Here is a 14,233-nt window from a genome sequence, read left to right as displayed (position 1 = left end):
TATTTAAAATTGTTCTACACGGCCCTAGGTCTGATTTAGTGTCCCCCACTCCTCCCTCTACCCACACTGTATTTCTCTGATCTAGGTTTCTGCCACTGACTCTTGCTCATTCTGTTCCCACGCCCTTGGCCTCCTTGAGGGTCCCGGGATGTGCCAAGCACCGGAGGCTTTCTGTTCCTGCTACCCTGTGGATAACTGGGTGATGGCTGTCTTCCCCTGCCAGGTCTTGGCTCAAATATCACTTTATAGGGTCCACACTGTCTATCTTAAGTATAATCTTGGGCATACCCTTCCTCTCTTCCCTGCTGTAGGTATCTCCCATGTCTGCTGATGTTTTGTGATATGCTGCTTATTTGCAATTGACTATCTCCAGAATGTGAGGAGCATGACATTTTTGACTGTTCGGCTCACTGCCATATCCCCAAAACTTGTTACTGCCTAGCACACATAGGGTTTCCTTTGTAGCTCAGTTGGTAAAGAATCTGCCTGCAGTGCAGGAGACCTGGGTTGGATCCCTGGGTCAGGAAGATCTGGAGAAGGAAATGGCAACTCACTCCAGCATTCTTGCCTGGAAAATCACACAGACAGAGGAGCCTGGTGGGGCTGCAGTCCATGGGGTCACAAAAAGTCGGGCATGCCTGAGCGACTGACCCTTAGCACACATAGGCATCTCAGTATTTGTTGAACAAAATCACCAATTATCCTACATTGGCAGGATTTGGACATAGAGGAATAGAAAGAACACAGGCTGGATGGTGTTCTAGATTGAGGGTTGGTTCCTATCACTAGCAATGTGGCTAGGCAAAATACTTGAGTTTTGACTTCTGTTGAAAATGAGACTAATGCTTAAGTATTGCCGTAAGATCTAAGTAAGGTGGTTACGTGGAAGTCGCTAGCAGAGGCCCTCACACAGCAGTCCTTCAGTGTATACGTGAATGACCTCAGCAGCTTTTCTACAACATGAGAACTGCTTCCCGCCTGAGCTTACAATCACCTGATCAGTCCAGTGGGCATTTCCAAGTCTTCCTGTTTGACATCAAAAGCATTCAATGATTGCTCGCTTTCCTATCGTTTTCCTCTCAGGCTTTTCCTTGGTCTCCTTTAAAGGCGCTCTTCTGTAGCCTGGTTCATGAGTGTTACTGTTCTGCTTTCCCCTCTGAACACTGCCAACTCACCCCAGTAGCTCCAGTTACCACCTATCTGCTGACACCTGTATCTTGAGTCCAAACGTCTTTCCAGAACATCAAACCAGCTTCTGGATATTTTATCTGAGTGTACCACAAGCACTTCAGACTCAACATGTCCATCACTAAACTTTCCCTCAAAGCAACACTTCCTCCTCTCCTGGCTCTCAATGATACCCCATCCAAGCCAAAAACCTGAGTCATTTTTAGCCCCCTCTTAGTTTCAACCAATCACCCCCCAGGTGCCCATCTTTCATTACAGCTCCTGCAGTCATTCACTTCCCATTTCTTCACTGCACCACCCTAGTCCAAGCACCAACATCTCATGGGTGAAGTGCTGCAATAGGCTTCTACATGGTCTCCCTGCCCTTCATCTTGCTCTCTCTCTAGTCCATTCTCCACATTATCCTCAGAGCAGCCTTTCTGTAAAAGTCTGATCCTTCCTCTGCCCTTCAGTAGCTCCTAGTTTTCCTCAGAATAAAACTCATATTTTCTAATAATCAAGGCTCCAAGTCCTCCTTTTGCCCGCTTTTGCATTCTCTTCATTTTCTTTCTCAGCCTTTGCACAGGCTGTTTCCTCTGCCTGGAACGTTGCTGTCACTGCTATACCCACCTCTTTGTGCCCCTTCATCTATCTTATTCATCCTTTAGGTATTAGCACAAAACCCCCACATTTGGGGAACCTGATATTTTCTGCCTAGGCTTTTAGGAGCTTGTGCCTGTCAGGGTTCTTGGTTGCAAAGAGAAACTTACTATGGACAAACTAAGAAGAAAAAGAATTGACTATAACTCAAGGGATCCACAGGAAGCACACTGCCTTATGATCCAGCAATCCCACTGCTGGGCATACACACTGAGGAAACCAGAAGGGAAAGAGACACATGTACCCCAATGTTCATCGCAGCACTGTTTATAATAGCCAGGACATGGAAGCAACCTAGATGTCCATCAGCAGATGAATGGATAAGAAAGCTGTGGTACATATACACAATGGAGCATTACTCAGCCATTAAAAAGAATACATTTGAATCAGTTCTAATGAGGTGGATGAAACTGGAGCCTATTATACACAGTGAAGTAAGCCAGAAGGAAAAACATAAATACAGGATACTAACGCATATATATGGAATTTAGAAAGATGGTAACAATAACCCGGTGTATGAGACAGCAAAAGAGACACTGATGTATAGAACAGTCTTATGGACTCTGTGGGAGAGGGAGAGGGTGGGAAGATTTGGGAGAATGACATTGAAACATGTAAAATATCATGTAAGAAACGAGTTGCCAGTCCAGGTTCGATGCACGATACTGGATGCTTGGGGCTAGTGCACTGGGACGACCCAGAGGGATGGTATGGGGAGGGAGGAGGGAGGAGAGTTTAGGATGGGGAACACATGTATACCTGTGGCGGATTCATTTCGATATTTGGCAAAACTAATACAATTATGTAAAGTTTAAAAATAAAATAAAATTAAAAAAAAAAAAAATGAATGGGGGACTTCCCTGGTAGTAGAGTGGATAAGAATCCACCTGTCAGTGCAGGGGACACAGGTTCAATCCCCGATTCTGGAAAATCCCACATGCTGCGGGACAACTAAGCCCATGGGCCACAACTACCAAGTCTGCCCTCAAGAGCCTGCAAGTCGCCAACTACTGAAGCCCCTGGGCCTAGAGCCTGTGCTCCACAACAAAAGAAGTCACCACAATAAGAAGTCCTTGCGCTGCAGCTAGAGAGCAGCCCCCACATGCTGCAACTACAGAAAGCCCACATGCGGCATGGAAGACCCAGGCTACCCAAAAATAAAACTTTAAAAATGAATAGACTAAGGGAAGGTAGGCAGTCCTGTATCAGAGAAATAGCCTGTCTAGGGCAGTGCTGTAAAACCAACCCTACAGACTTCAGAGCATCCCCTGCCTGTATCTGAATGAACTGCCTAGTGACACCATGTCTGGGTCAGAGGCCTGGGCAGAAGCCTGCAGTTGACTTAGGTCATATGTTCACCCCTTGCCACCTTGGTTTCCTTTAGTAGACCAAGGATCTGGCTTTTGCGTCAGGCAGACCCCAATTCCCAGCAATGCTGTGTGTGTGAGGGGGAAGGGAACTCTGGGAGAGATGTGGATGGACAGCTGGGGAAAAAAAGGTCATTGTCCATTGGGAGTCCTCTCTATCCCACTTCTCCACCTAGAACTTACTACACTGTATTGTGACCACCGCTTGCTGCCTTTCTTTCCACTCTCTACTCCAAGAGGAGGTGGGGAATGTCTCATTCGTTGCTCTATTCCCAGTGCCTAGCACAGTGCCGGGCAACATTCAGTTCAGTTCAGTTCAGTCGCTCAGTCATGTCCGACTCTGCGACCCCATGAATCGCAGCACGCCAGGCCTCCCTGTCCATCAATTCCCCGAGTTCACTCAGACTCATGTCCATCAAGTCAGTGATGCCATCCAGCCATCTCATCCTCTGTCGTCCCCTTCTCCTCTTGCCCCCAATCCCTCCCAGCACCAGAGTCTTTTCCAATGAGTCAACTCTTCACATGAGGTGGCCAAAGTATTGGAGTTTCAGCTTTAGCGTCATTCCTTCCAAAGAAATCCCAGGGCTGATCTCCTTCAGAATGGACTGGTTGGATCTCCTTGCAGTCTAAGGGACTCTCAAGAGTCTTCTCCAACACCACAGTTCAAAAGCATCAATTCTTCGGTGCTCAGCCTTCTTTACAGTCCAACTCTCACATCCATACATGACCACAGGAAAAACCATAGCCTTGACTAGACGGACCTTTGTTGGCAAAGTAATGTCTCTGCTTTTGAATATGCTATCTAGGTAACATTAGGGATCAATAAATAGATATGGTGTGCAGCATGAATCTAGGTTTTGTGGAACCCAGATTTTATGCAGTTAAGGGTGGAGGAGAAGTTGTGGCTCTTACAGAATACAAAATTGGGTTCAGGGTCCATAGGAGTCCTCTGTAAGGAATGGTCTTGAACTGTGAGCTTTGTTCTGGGCCAAACTTGGTAACTCTAAGTGAGAGACTAGAGTTTATACACTACATTATAATAATTTTCATACCTATTTGTACCCAGTAGGCAGAAACTAAAAACGGTGTTTATCAAAACTCCTTGTTGAAGGGACTTGACATTTTCTCATTGGTGACTGCCCTGGCCCTCCTGGGCTTCCCAGGTGGTGCTAGTGGTAAAGAACCCACCCGCCAATGCAGGAGACATAAGAGATGCGGGTTCAATCCCTGGGTTGGGAAGATCCCCTGGAGGAGGGCATGGCTACCACTCCAGTGTTTGCCTGGAGAATCCCAAGGACAGAGGAGCCCGGTGGGCTACAGTCCATGGGGTTGCAAAGAGTCGGACGTGACTGAAGCGACTTAGCACACATAGTACGGCCCTACCATTTCCCAGTGCTTCCAATCCAATCACAAAGCACCCAGTTCCCAACATCCCATTAACTTATTCATTTGTACATGCAAAAATAAGCGCCTCATTTGTGCCAGCCGGGCACCTGGGGCTGGAACATAGCATGAGTAAGATGCCATCTCTCCCCCCAAGGGAGCCCACAGTCCAGCAGGGGAGCTGACGGGAGCAGACCCTGTGGCCATGGGGCAGGCGCTGGACACACTGAGATGGGAGGATGGGACCTCCTGAGGGGCAAGGAGGAAACATCCAGAGAAGCTGAGACTTCAAGGAAGAATGGCTTTCCCAGCAAACATCTGAGGGAGGGCTTTCAAAGGCACAAGTGGAGAATCCAACTCCACTGTCTCCTGGCTCCACAGAGCTTCACTCTCCCTTCCACTTGACACCAGGACAGAGTCCACTTCCAAATGAGGGGATGTCTTTCATCTTCTGCTGGAGAACAGCAGCTGTTCAGCAGGGCCAGGAGGACAAGGAATCACAAAGCTCTTCACATTTATCCCAATTGATTTTGAGACTTCCAAGAAGCATCCTCCAAGGAAAACCAGAGCTCTTGCCAAGGGGACTTCTCAGCAAGCAGCAGAGAGGAGCAGAAACAGGATGCTGAAGTCACATAGGCTGCCCAGACTTGCAGGCTGTCCTCCCAGCCTACATCACCTGGAGTTAGTCCAGAAGGATGGGGTAGAGCAAGGCCACCTATCAGGATGCTGTCTCTATCGCACCCTCTGCTGAGCTCCCAGGAGAAGACACTCCTTCTTGGCAGAAAGATATTGTATCCTTGTCCCCAAGGAAAGGCCAAGACCTGTTGGACATGCTCTTCAGTGGGAGAAGAGACAGTGAGAATTTTGGCCTCAACGCTAGACGGTGTAACAATGTGACTGATAAGCACTGAATCCTTGAGGGCTGTTCAGGTCTCCATGGGACATGCAGAGTAATAGACCAGAGCCTGCATCCCAGCTTCCCCATTAATTAGTTCTGTGAGCTTAGGTCAATAGCTTTACCTCTCTGGGCTTCATTTTCCTTAAATGTGAAATAATCCTTGGTGTGTCCACCTCCTAGGGTGGTCGTGAGGAGACAGGCAATGAAAAACGGTGTTGTTCAGGTATGGGATTGCTCTCCAAGTCCACTCATCTCATAAATATTTACTGAGTCTCAGTTATGTGCCAGGCACTATTCCAGTGCTAGATATACCAGCAAATGAGGGAAAGTCTTCTTAGGAAGCAAACACTCTAGGTGATAGGAAAGAGAGAGAGCAAATACCTATATACTGTCAGTAGTGAAGAGTGCTTTACGTGAAGAAATAAAGACATAAGGAGGTACACACATGCTACTTGAAACAGGGAGGAAGTGACCTTTGAGCAAAGATCTAAATAAAGCGAGGCAGTGAACTATGCAGATATCTGCAGGAAGTGGGGAGGAAAGCCGCCAATGGCCCTGAGATGGGAACACTGGTGGAGTGCCTGTGGGTCAATGAAGGGATCAGTGTGACGGAACAGACCAGGGGCCTGAGGCTGCAGAGGGGCAGGGGTGACCTGTAGAACTCGTAGGACATAATTATGGCTTTAGGTTTTTTTCTAAGTGGAGTGGACTGTCTTCGGAGGATTCCTATTATTATTTATCAATGATGTTAATAACATTAATACTATCCAGTGCTATGCTATGGCATATTATTATGATGATTCTAACTAATGGGGCTTCCCAGGTGATGCTAGTGGTAAAGAACCTGCCTGACAATTCAGGAGACATAAGAGACATGGGTTCAATCTCTGGGTGGGGAAGATCCCCTGGAGAAGGAAATGGTAAGCCACTCCAGTGTTCTTGCCTGGAGAATCCCATGGACAGAGGAGCCTGGCAGGCTATAGTCCACGGTGTTGCAAAGAGTCAGACGCGACTAAACGACTAACACACTTTCTAGCTAACATTTCTTGGGCATTTAGCCTATGCCAGGCTGGACTAGGTACCATTTCATCTTCCCAACATCCTTGGGGCAGGTACTGTGCCATTTCTATTTCACTGATGAGGAAACGGAGGCTCTGAGAAGTTAAACACCTTACTCAAGGACTTTCCTTTACTCAGCCCGTGGTTAGGAGCACCTTCCTCATGCTCTTTTGAAAGTTTGAAGTCACGGAGCTGTGATTTGGACCCTGCATCACATCTCAAAGAGCCAACCCTCACCACCACATGCACGACTACATGTCGAGGGGACAGAGAAGGGGTAAGAAAGTAGAAGATCCATCCTGGCAGCAGTGAGCCCTTCCTCCCTGGGGGTGCGCAGAGCTGGTGCAGCACTTCTGAGGGCTGGGCCACAGGACAGAGGCGAGGAGCAGTCAGCCTCTAAATCCCCTGGTTATGGGGTTCAGTTGTGACCCCTCAAAAGATATGTTGATGTCCTCACTCTCGGTACCTGCCAGTGTGACCTCATTTGGAAATCAGGTCTTTGCAGATGTCATCAAGTTGTGTCAAAAAGCACAAAGAAATTTAACACAGATTTAACCACTATTCCTGGGGACATGATCACACAATCCAAAGAGTTAGGAAAAAAGGTAAACAAGCCATTTTAAGGATCATTTTAAAACTCCGTACTCTAAACAGAGTTGGGAAATACCCCACCTACTGGACAAAGGGGAAGGTGGAATATCCCCATGTGATGCTGACAGGCACTTGTAACTCAGGTGCCAGGAGTAATGCTGCTCCTGTAAGCCTTATGTTTCCCCCGGCAATGATGCGTGTATTACCAGAGCTGCAGGAGACAGTATCGTCCAAGGCCCTCCATGCAGCCTGAACTGGTTGCCCATCTTCCCATTGGGCCTCACCCCCTCCTCAGTTCAGCAGAAACCTGAAGCCCCCTGACATCCACCCTGGACCCCCCACCTCTGAACTTCATACATCTGCTCATCTACCCCAATTCAATGCTCACAAGCCCTCACTTCATACCCTCTAGGTCCCCGCCCCTGTTATCTGCAGTCTCTCTCTGAACTTTCCTGCTACTTGTTCTGAGGGAAACTCAGCTGTCCCCGACGCCATCACTTCCCCTACTGTCCCCTCCTCTCAAGCCAATGGCCTCAGGGGGGCCAGTATCCACCTCGCTTCCCACGAGCTCTTTCCAACCACTTCTGCCCTTCTTTCTTCCAAACCCCAAGATCCTTTGAAGTTTGTACATCAGACATCACTAGCTCCCTGGCATGTTGACTTCACTGTTCTTCAAAATAGTAATAAAATAATCTCAAATCTTCTCCTCCTTCCCTAAGCTATATCTGACTCTTTCCTCCCCTTCTCCATACCCCAGCCCTAGCTGGTGAAACTGCCTTGCCAGGTTTTTCAGCCCCAGTGGGAAAAAAAAAAAACCACCGTGGGTGTTCCCCTGGTGAAGACATATTTGTAATGATACACAACCTCGCTACTCCAAGTAGAGTCTTTGTTCTAGTATCACCTAGAGACTTACCCAGTCTCACTCCAGACCTACTGGATCAGAATCCCCATTGAAGTTTGACAAGCCTCGATACATAACCTAATAGAGCACCCCCCCACCCCTTGCTGACCACCAACCTGTGGTGGCCTGGGACTCAGCTTCTAGTTCATTGAGAAGCAATTCTAGTCCTTCCAACTCTTCGTACCACTGAAACTATCGACTTGCCAACAATTGTCCCCATGTGACTCCCTTCCTTTTACTATGGATCAAAGGTCCCAGATCTTTCCAAAAGCCAAACCATCTCCCCATTCTTGGAATCCATTCCCTGGGGCCAAATAACTATAAGGCACTTGCAGTCCCCACCACAGGAAACAGGGCTCACTGGTCACAGCACGACTGTCCCTTGGAGTGCACTGTCAGCTCATACGACAAGTGAGAGCTTCAAAGTTGATTTGAGTAGGGGTTTTGGACAAGATCAGCCATTTGCAGTGTGCAACTCCAGCAGGAAGTGTCCCTGAATCAGTCTCCTTGGAATCAGAAGAGTGGAATACTGACTTCTGCAATTTCTGTGAACCATAAAAAAGAAAGATGCTTGCGACTCCAATGACGGGAAACTCAGACTAGACCGAAAAGAAGGTTGCAGGTGCTGCAGCAAGGTTTGAACATCCACTAAGCCAGCCCCAGCGTTGGTCCTTCCCTAAAGTGCTCATGGCCAAGGGATATGATGGTGCTGCCTTCTCCCACCTCCTTGCCTCGTTCCCATCGCTTCACTGCCACTGCGGGCTGGAAAGATAAGCAAGGAGCGTGTCTGCACACAGCAGTGGGCTGCAGCAGGAAATGAAGTCTCCACTTCTTTCCAGCCACGGAAATTGGAGCACTAGTTCCCACTGGAGAAATCAAAGCAGCATTGTTTCAAAGAGCAAAACTGCCCAAGAGAGAACAAAGGTTTTGGCATTGAGCCCTTTCTGGAGAAGATGCTATCATGGACACTTCACCTCACTTAGAGGAACCCAGTCTGGGACTAAAAACCAACCCACAGTTTTGTTTATTATGCTCATGCTCAGAGGAGTCACCTTTTGGTATGTTCACTAGTGTCTGTGCCTTCACAATTGTCAAAATGAGAACAAAATCTGGTGAGCCAGATAAAGGTTTCTAAAAGGACTTCCCTGGTGGTACAGTGAATAAGAATCCATCTGCCAATGCAGGGGTTACGAGTTCAGTCCCTGTCTGGGAAGATTCCACTTGCCTTGGAACAACTAAGCCTGTGCAACACAGCTACAAAGCCCATGCTCTAGCGCCCAGGAGCTGCAACTACCGGAGCCTGGGCAATCTAGGGCCTGCACACTGCAACCACCGAACCTGTGTGCGGCAACAAGGAACACACTGGATTACTGTCCTACTAATACTTAGGAGATAGAATTGACAAGAAGGTAAATTCACAAATTTAGTCACCTTTGGATAAGAGGCTTGAAAATCCAGCATAATGTCTTTTTACCTAATAAGTGTCCACTTCACTGCTTAGCTGTGGACTGCATTAAAAAAAATACAGATTTGCTCCCAGCAGTGTTGCCTTAGTGGCAATCTAGAATTGATCAACTATGTCAAGAAAAAATGCATTAAAAAGATATTTTTCAAAACTCAATATTTTTAAAATGAAAAATGTTACAAAACACCTTTTGCTGTAGTAAACAGAATAAATAAAAGCAAAAGAGTAAATACATATATTTCATAAGCAAAACCTAAAAATCTGTATTGATGGAAAAGTTAGGTTTGAAATAGCAGACTTGATTTCCAATTACTTGACACAGAAAAACCTTAAGTTACTAATGCAGTTGACATAGACTAGACAACCTGTTTAAAATTTTCTGCAATGACCCTGGAATGTATAACTTTAAAGGGTCTCAAGAAAACAACAAAATTCTGTAAAGCAATTATCCTTCAATTAAAAAATAACTAAATTTTTTTAAAAAGGGTGGGCCTCAGACAACTTTATATTTTAGGTAGGTAAGGATACTGAAGCTGAAAAGTCAAGCATTTTGTCACATTAGTAGGGATGACAGTCAGGCTGGAGGCCTGGGAAGCCTTCCTATTGCCGGAGCTTGATGCAAAGTGAGTCTCTGATGACAAGCTGATTTGCTCCACCCAAATCAGTGGACACCCTGAGATCTAGATGAACTGGATTAGCCTGTAGCATATACAATTTCCTGTGCTCCTGACATTATATGGCGAGCATCACAACTGACCCGCACTGCTCTAACATACCCAAACGACCAGAGCAGCAGAAACTACCTTTAGGAAAAAGTTGCTCTGCCCATGCTCCAAATTCTCATTTTAGGAGCTGACTCTAATCTCCTTTAAATAGTCTTTCCAGACTCTATTGGCTACCTACTCTCCCAGGGAATAAATTATTCATGCGTGGGATCAAAACAAGGGATACTTTAAAAGCTCCAGGAAAGTCATATTTCCTGGAGATTAAAAATATTTTTCTCAACAGGAACTAGGAAGAAGCATGCAATTTTAAAAGGATGACCTTCGAAGGAGTAACTGACCCAGTCCCCCCTTGGACTGAACAAGCATCTGTGAGTTTGATGAATATTGTCAGACATTCAGAATTGATTCAGTGATAGCGAGGGCATTCCTGGGAATTCACCATAGGTTCATCACTGAATCTAACTTTATAATCCTCACAACAATCCTATGAGTTAGGTATAGACCTCTGCTATATTGGAATAATTGCCCAGTTAGGAAACTTCATGTTATAAACATAGTAACTCCAGTGGAGGAAGTGAGTTAGTTTCAGAGTCAGACTAACAGTGGTTTTTCTTACCTCAATTTAAGCGAATTTTATTTTAAAGTTTAATAGCTCAAATAACGGTTGTGGAACTTGGTCTGATTCTAACCGTTTTTTGTTTCTTTTGGGCGGCGGGGGCCACGTCGCACAGCAGAACTTCCCTGACCAGGGATGGAAACTGTAACACCCTGCATTGAAAGGGTAGACTCGTAACCACTGGACCACAAGGCAAGTCTGGTTCAGTTCCGAAGTTGCATCAAAGTCAGTGTAAATAGCATTCTCTAATTGTGACAGATGCAGGTGAGGCTTTCAAAACATACAGGGAGAAGAAACGGCTTGTTAGACAGAAGGTGACTACAGGGAAGCAGCTTGTCCCAGGCCAGTGGCTTGTCAGCGGCACAAAACGAGGTTCCAGGGCTCCTGGACTGCAGGATCTCTCCTCTTCGGAACTATTCCCTGCTGCCTTCTGCTGACACCAAGTTCACTAAGAAAAAAGGTGTAACAGTCCCTCAGTCATGTCTGACTTTTTTGCAGCCTCATGGACTGTAGCCTGCCAGGCTCCTCTGCCCATGGAATACTGGAGTAGGTGGTCATTTCCTTCTCCAGGGGATCTTCCCCACACAGGGATGGAACTCTGGTCTCCTGCATTGCAGGCGAATCCTTTACCGTCTGAGCCACCAGTGAAGCCCAAGCCATTTCACCAATTCACCAAGTAAAATAGAAGATGAAGATTCCAGTTCAAGTAGGGGACTTGAGGGGTCTTGAATTCTTTCCATGGGTGTGCTGAATCTACAGCTACCTATGGAACGATTTTCTCTGGAAAAAAAAAAAAAAAATCTAAAAACTAGCAGAACAACTCCTTTTTATTGGGTACATGAGAAAAAGACCACATTAAACTGGGTGGAAAAGGCTGAGACACAATTTCATTATAAACCCCCAACCCACAATGGGAAGGGAACTCCAACCCAGAGCTCATCCCTGAGCAGAGGGTTTGGACTCCACATTGTGCAACCCAACCTTTAAGACCTGCTCCTAAGGCAAGCCCCCAAATCATCTAGCTTTGAAAACCAACGGCTCATGCCCCAAAGACCCCTGGGGCCGTGGCATACTGAGAAGTGTCTCCTAAAGAGTTCGCATGCAGACTGCTTCACCCCAGGGTCCCGCAGAGAGCAGACTCTGAAAACTGCCCAGAGTTGACGTGAGCAAGGCTCATTTGCTGATTTTAAAGCGTTGGACTGAGGGGCCCTGGCCTGCTGGGGTACTCTCAAGGGATGGTGGCTGGTGGATCCTTCAGCACTCCTTCTGCCTTGCTAAAGCCAGCAGGAACCCTCTTTTTCTTTTTATCTTAAAAAAAAAAAAAAAATCCTTCTTTTAAAATCCTTTTTTCCTGTGAACGCCAGCCCTGAACCTCCCCCGCCGGCCTCGCTCCAGCTGGACGCCATCTTTGCTCCCTCGCTGCCCTCCAGAGCCAGCATCTCCTGGAGGGGAGCTGCTACCCTCGTCTGGTGCCCGGGTTTTACATCTGGTTCGCTGGCCCCCAACATCTGGTGACTCAGTTTTTACAGCTGTAGCCCAGGGGACGCCTCCTTCATCGCCTGGTTCTGGGGGTGGGGTTAGTTCCTGGGGCCCAGGGGGCTGTAACAATCAGATAAGTAGTTATCTTTGGCACACATCCACCCGCCCTCATTCCCACCCCCAGCGTCACAGACAGCAGATTGAAACTTACCCCCTCTTTCTGGTGAAAGACGCCTATTTTCTTGCCCAGGAGCTGTGGCCTGAGGGGCAGGCACATTTCAAGGGCCATTCTAGGGAAGCTAAGGCCTGACGCCATTTTTGCATTCTCTCTCCGCCTTGCCCCAGCTCACCTGTATCTTAAATACCTTCCACTGAGACACTGACAGGTGTCAGCAGACCCTCCCCTGCTAGGATCTATTAAAAATGAAGCAGGCTTGGACAAGCACCCAGGTTTGAGAGACAGCCAAGAGCAAGGGCAAGATTAACGATAAAGTTCATCTGTTACCCTGTATCATTACAAAACATTTTTTTTCCTTGTGATAAGAACTTTTAAGATCTCCTCTTTCAAATATGCGTTACAGTATTATTAATTATAGTCTCCATGCTGTACATTAAATCCCATGACTTATTTATTTTATAACTGGAAGTTTGTACATTTTGACTTCCTTTACCCTTTTACCCACATTCCCCCACACCTGCCTCTGACAACCACCAATCTGTTCTCTGTGTCTATGAGCTTAGGTTTGTTTGGCTTTGTGTTTTAGATTCTACATATAAATGATCATAGGATATTTTTCTGACTTATTTCATTTAGCATAATGCCCTCAAGGTCCACCTGAGTCGTTGCAAATGGCAAGACTTTTTTTGTGTGTGGCTGAGTAGCATTTCATTTTGTGTGTGTATGTGTGTGTGTGTGTATCACATCTTTATTCATTCATCTGCTGATAGACACTTAGATTGTTTTAATATCTTGGCTATTGTAAATAATGCTTCATATTTACAATATATAACGTGTGTGTGCTAAGCTAGTTCAGTTGTATCTGACTCTTTGTGACCCTATGGACTGAACCCTGCCAGTCTCCTCTGTCTGTGGTATTCTCCAGGCAAGACTACTGGATTGGGTTGCCATACCCTTCTCCAGGGGATCTTCGTGACCCAGGGACAAAAGTGTGCTCCTGAATTGCAGGCAGACTCTTTACCGCTGAACCATGGGGTGGGGAGGCGGGCAAAGCGCAGGAACCCTTATATATCATAGTGAAGACATACATCTTTTTGAATTACTGTTTCATTTTCTTCTCATAAATATGCAGAAGTGGAATTTCTGGATCTGTATGGCAGTTCTATTTTTAATTATTTGAGGAATATCCATATTGTTTCCATTTTTGTAACAACATCAGATGACAGATGTTAGTTAGATTAAATGTGGTGATCATTTTGCAATACAAATATCAAATCACCTAAAAATAACATCATGTTATATGTCAATTACACCTCAAAAAAAAAAAAATTAGGAAGAAGGCTGATCCAGACACACAGGCTCCAGGCAGTTCGGCTGCTCTGAGTCCCGGAGAGCAGCGGCAGAAGAGCAAAGGCAGCAGGTCAGTCAGGTTTCCTTTGTCAGAAGGGTCTTCCCCATCCTCAGGGGCACCCCCTGCTCCTTGGTCATTTCCGTCATCTCCAGGCTCCTAACTAAGACCAGAGGGAGCTGGACCTGAAGAAACCACACGGTGCTTTCTGACATGAACAAAGTGACTGCAGAGAATATTCCTGTTCTGCTGATCTGAGGGCTTCCTGATGGAAGAAAGAGCCATCTTAAGTGGAACTGACTTAGACGTGCAAAAGTGCTTTGTAACTGCACTCCAAAACACCATCCTAGCCAAAACCTGCAGTGGGCAGTGGAATATTAGGGAAATCACTCTCAT

The sequence above is a fragment of the Bos mutus genome, chromosome 15, assembly GCF_027580195.1.
Source record: "Bos mutus isolate GX-2022 chromosome 15, NWIPB_WYAK_1.1, whole genome shotgun sequence".
NCBI lineage: Eukaryota > Metazoa > Chordata > Mammalia > Artiodactyla > Bovidae > Bos > Bos mutus.
The sequence above is the reverse complement of the archived record's forward strand: the minus strand, read 5'-3'. Positions refer to the sequence as shown.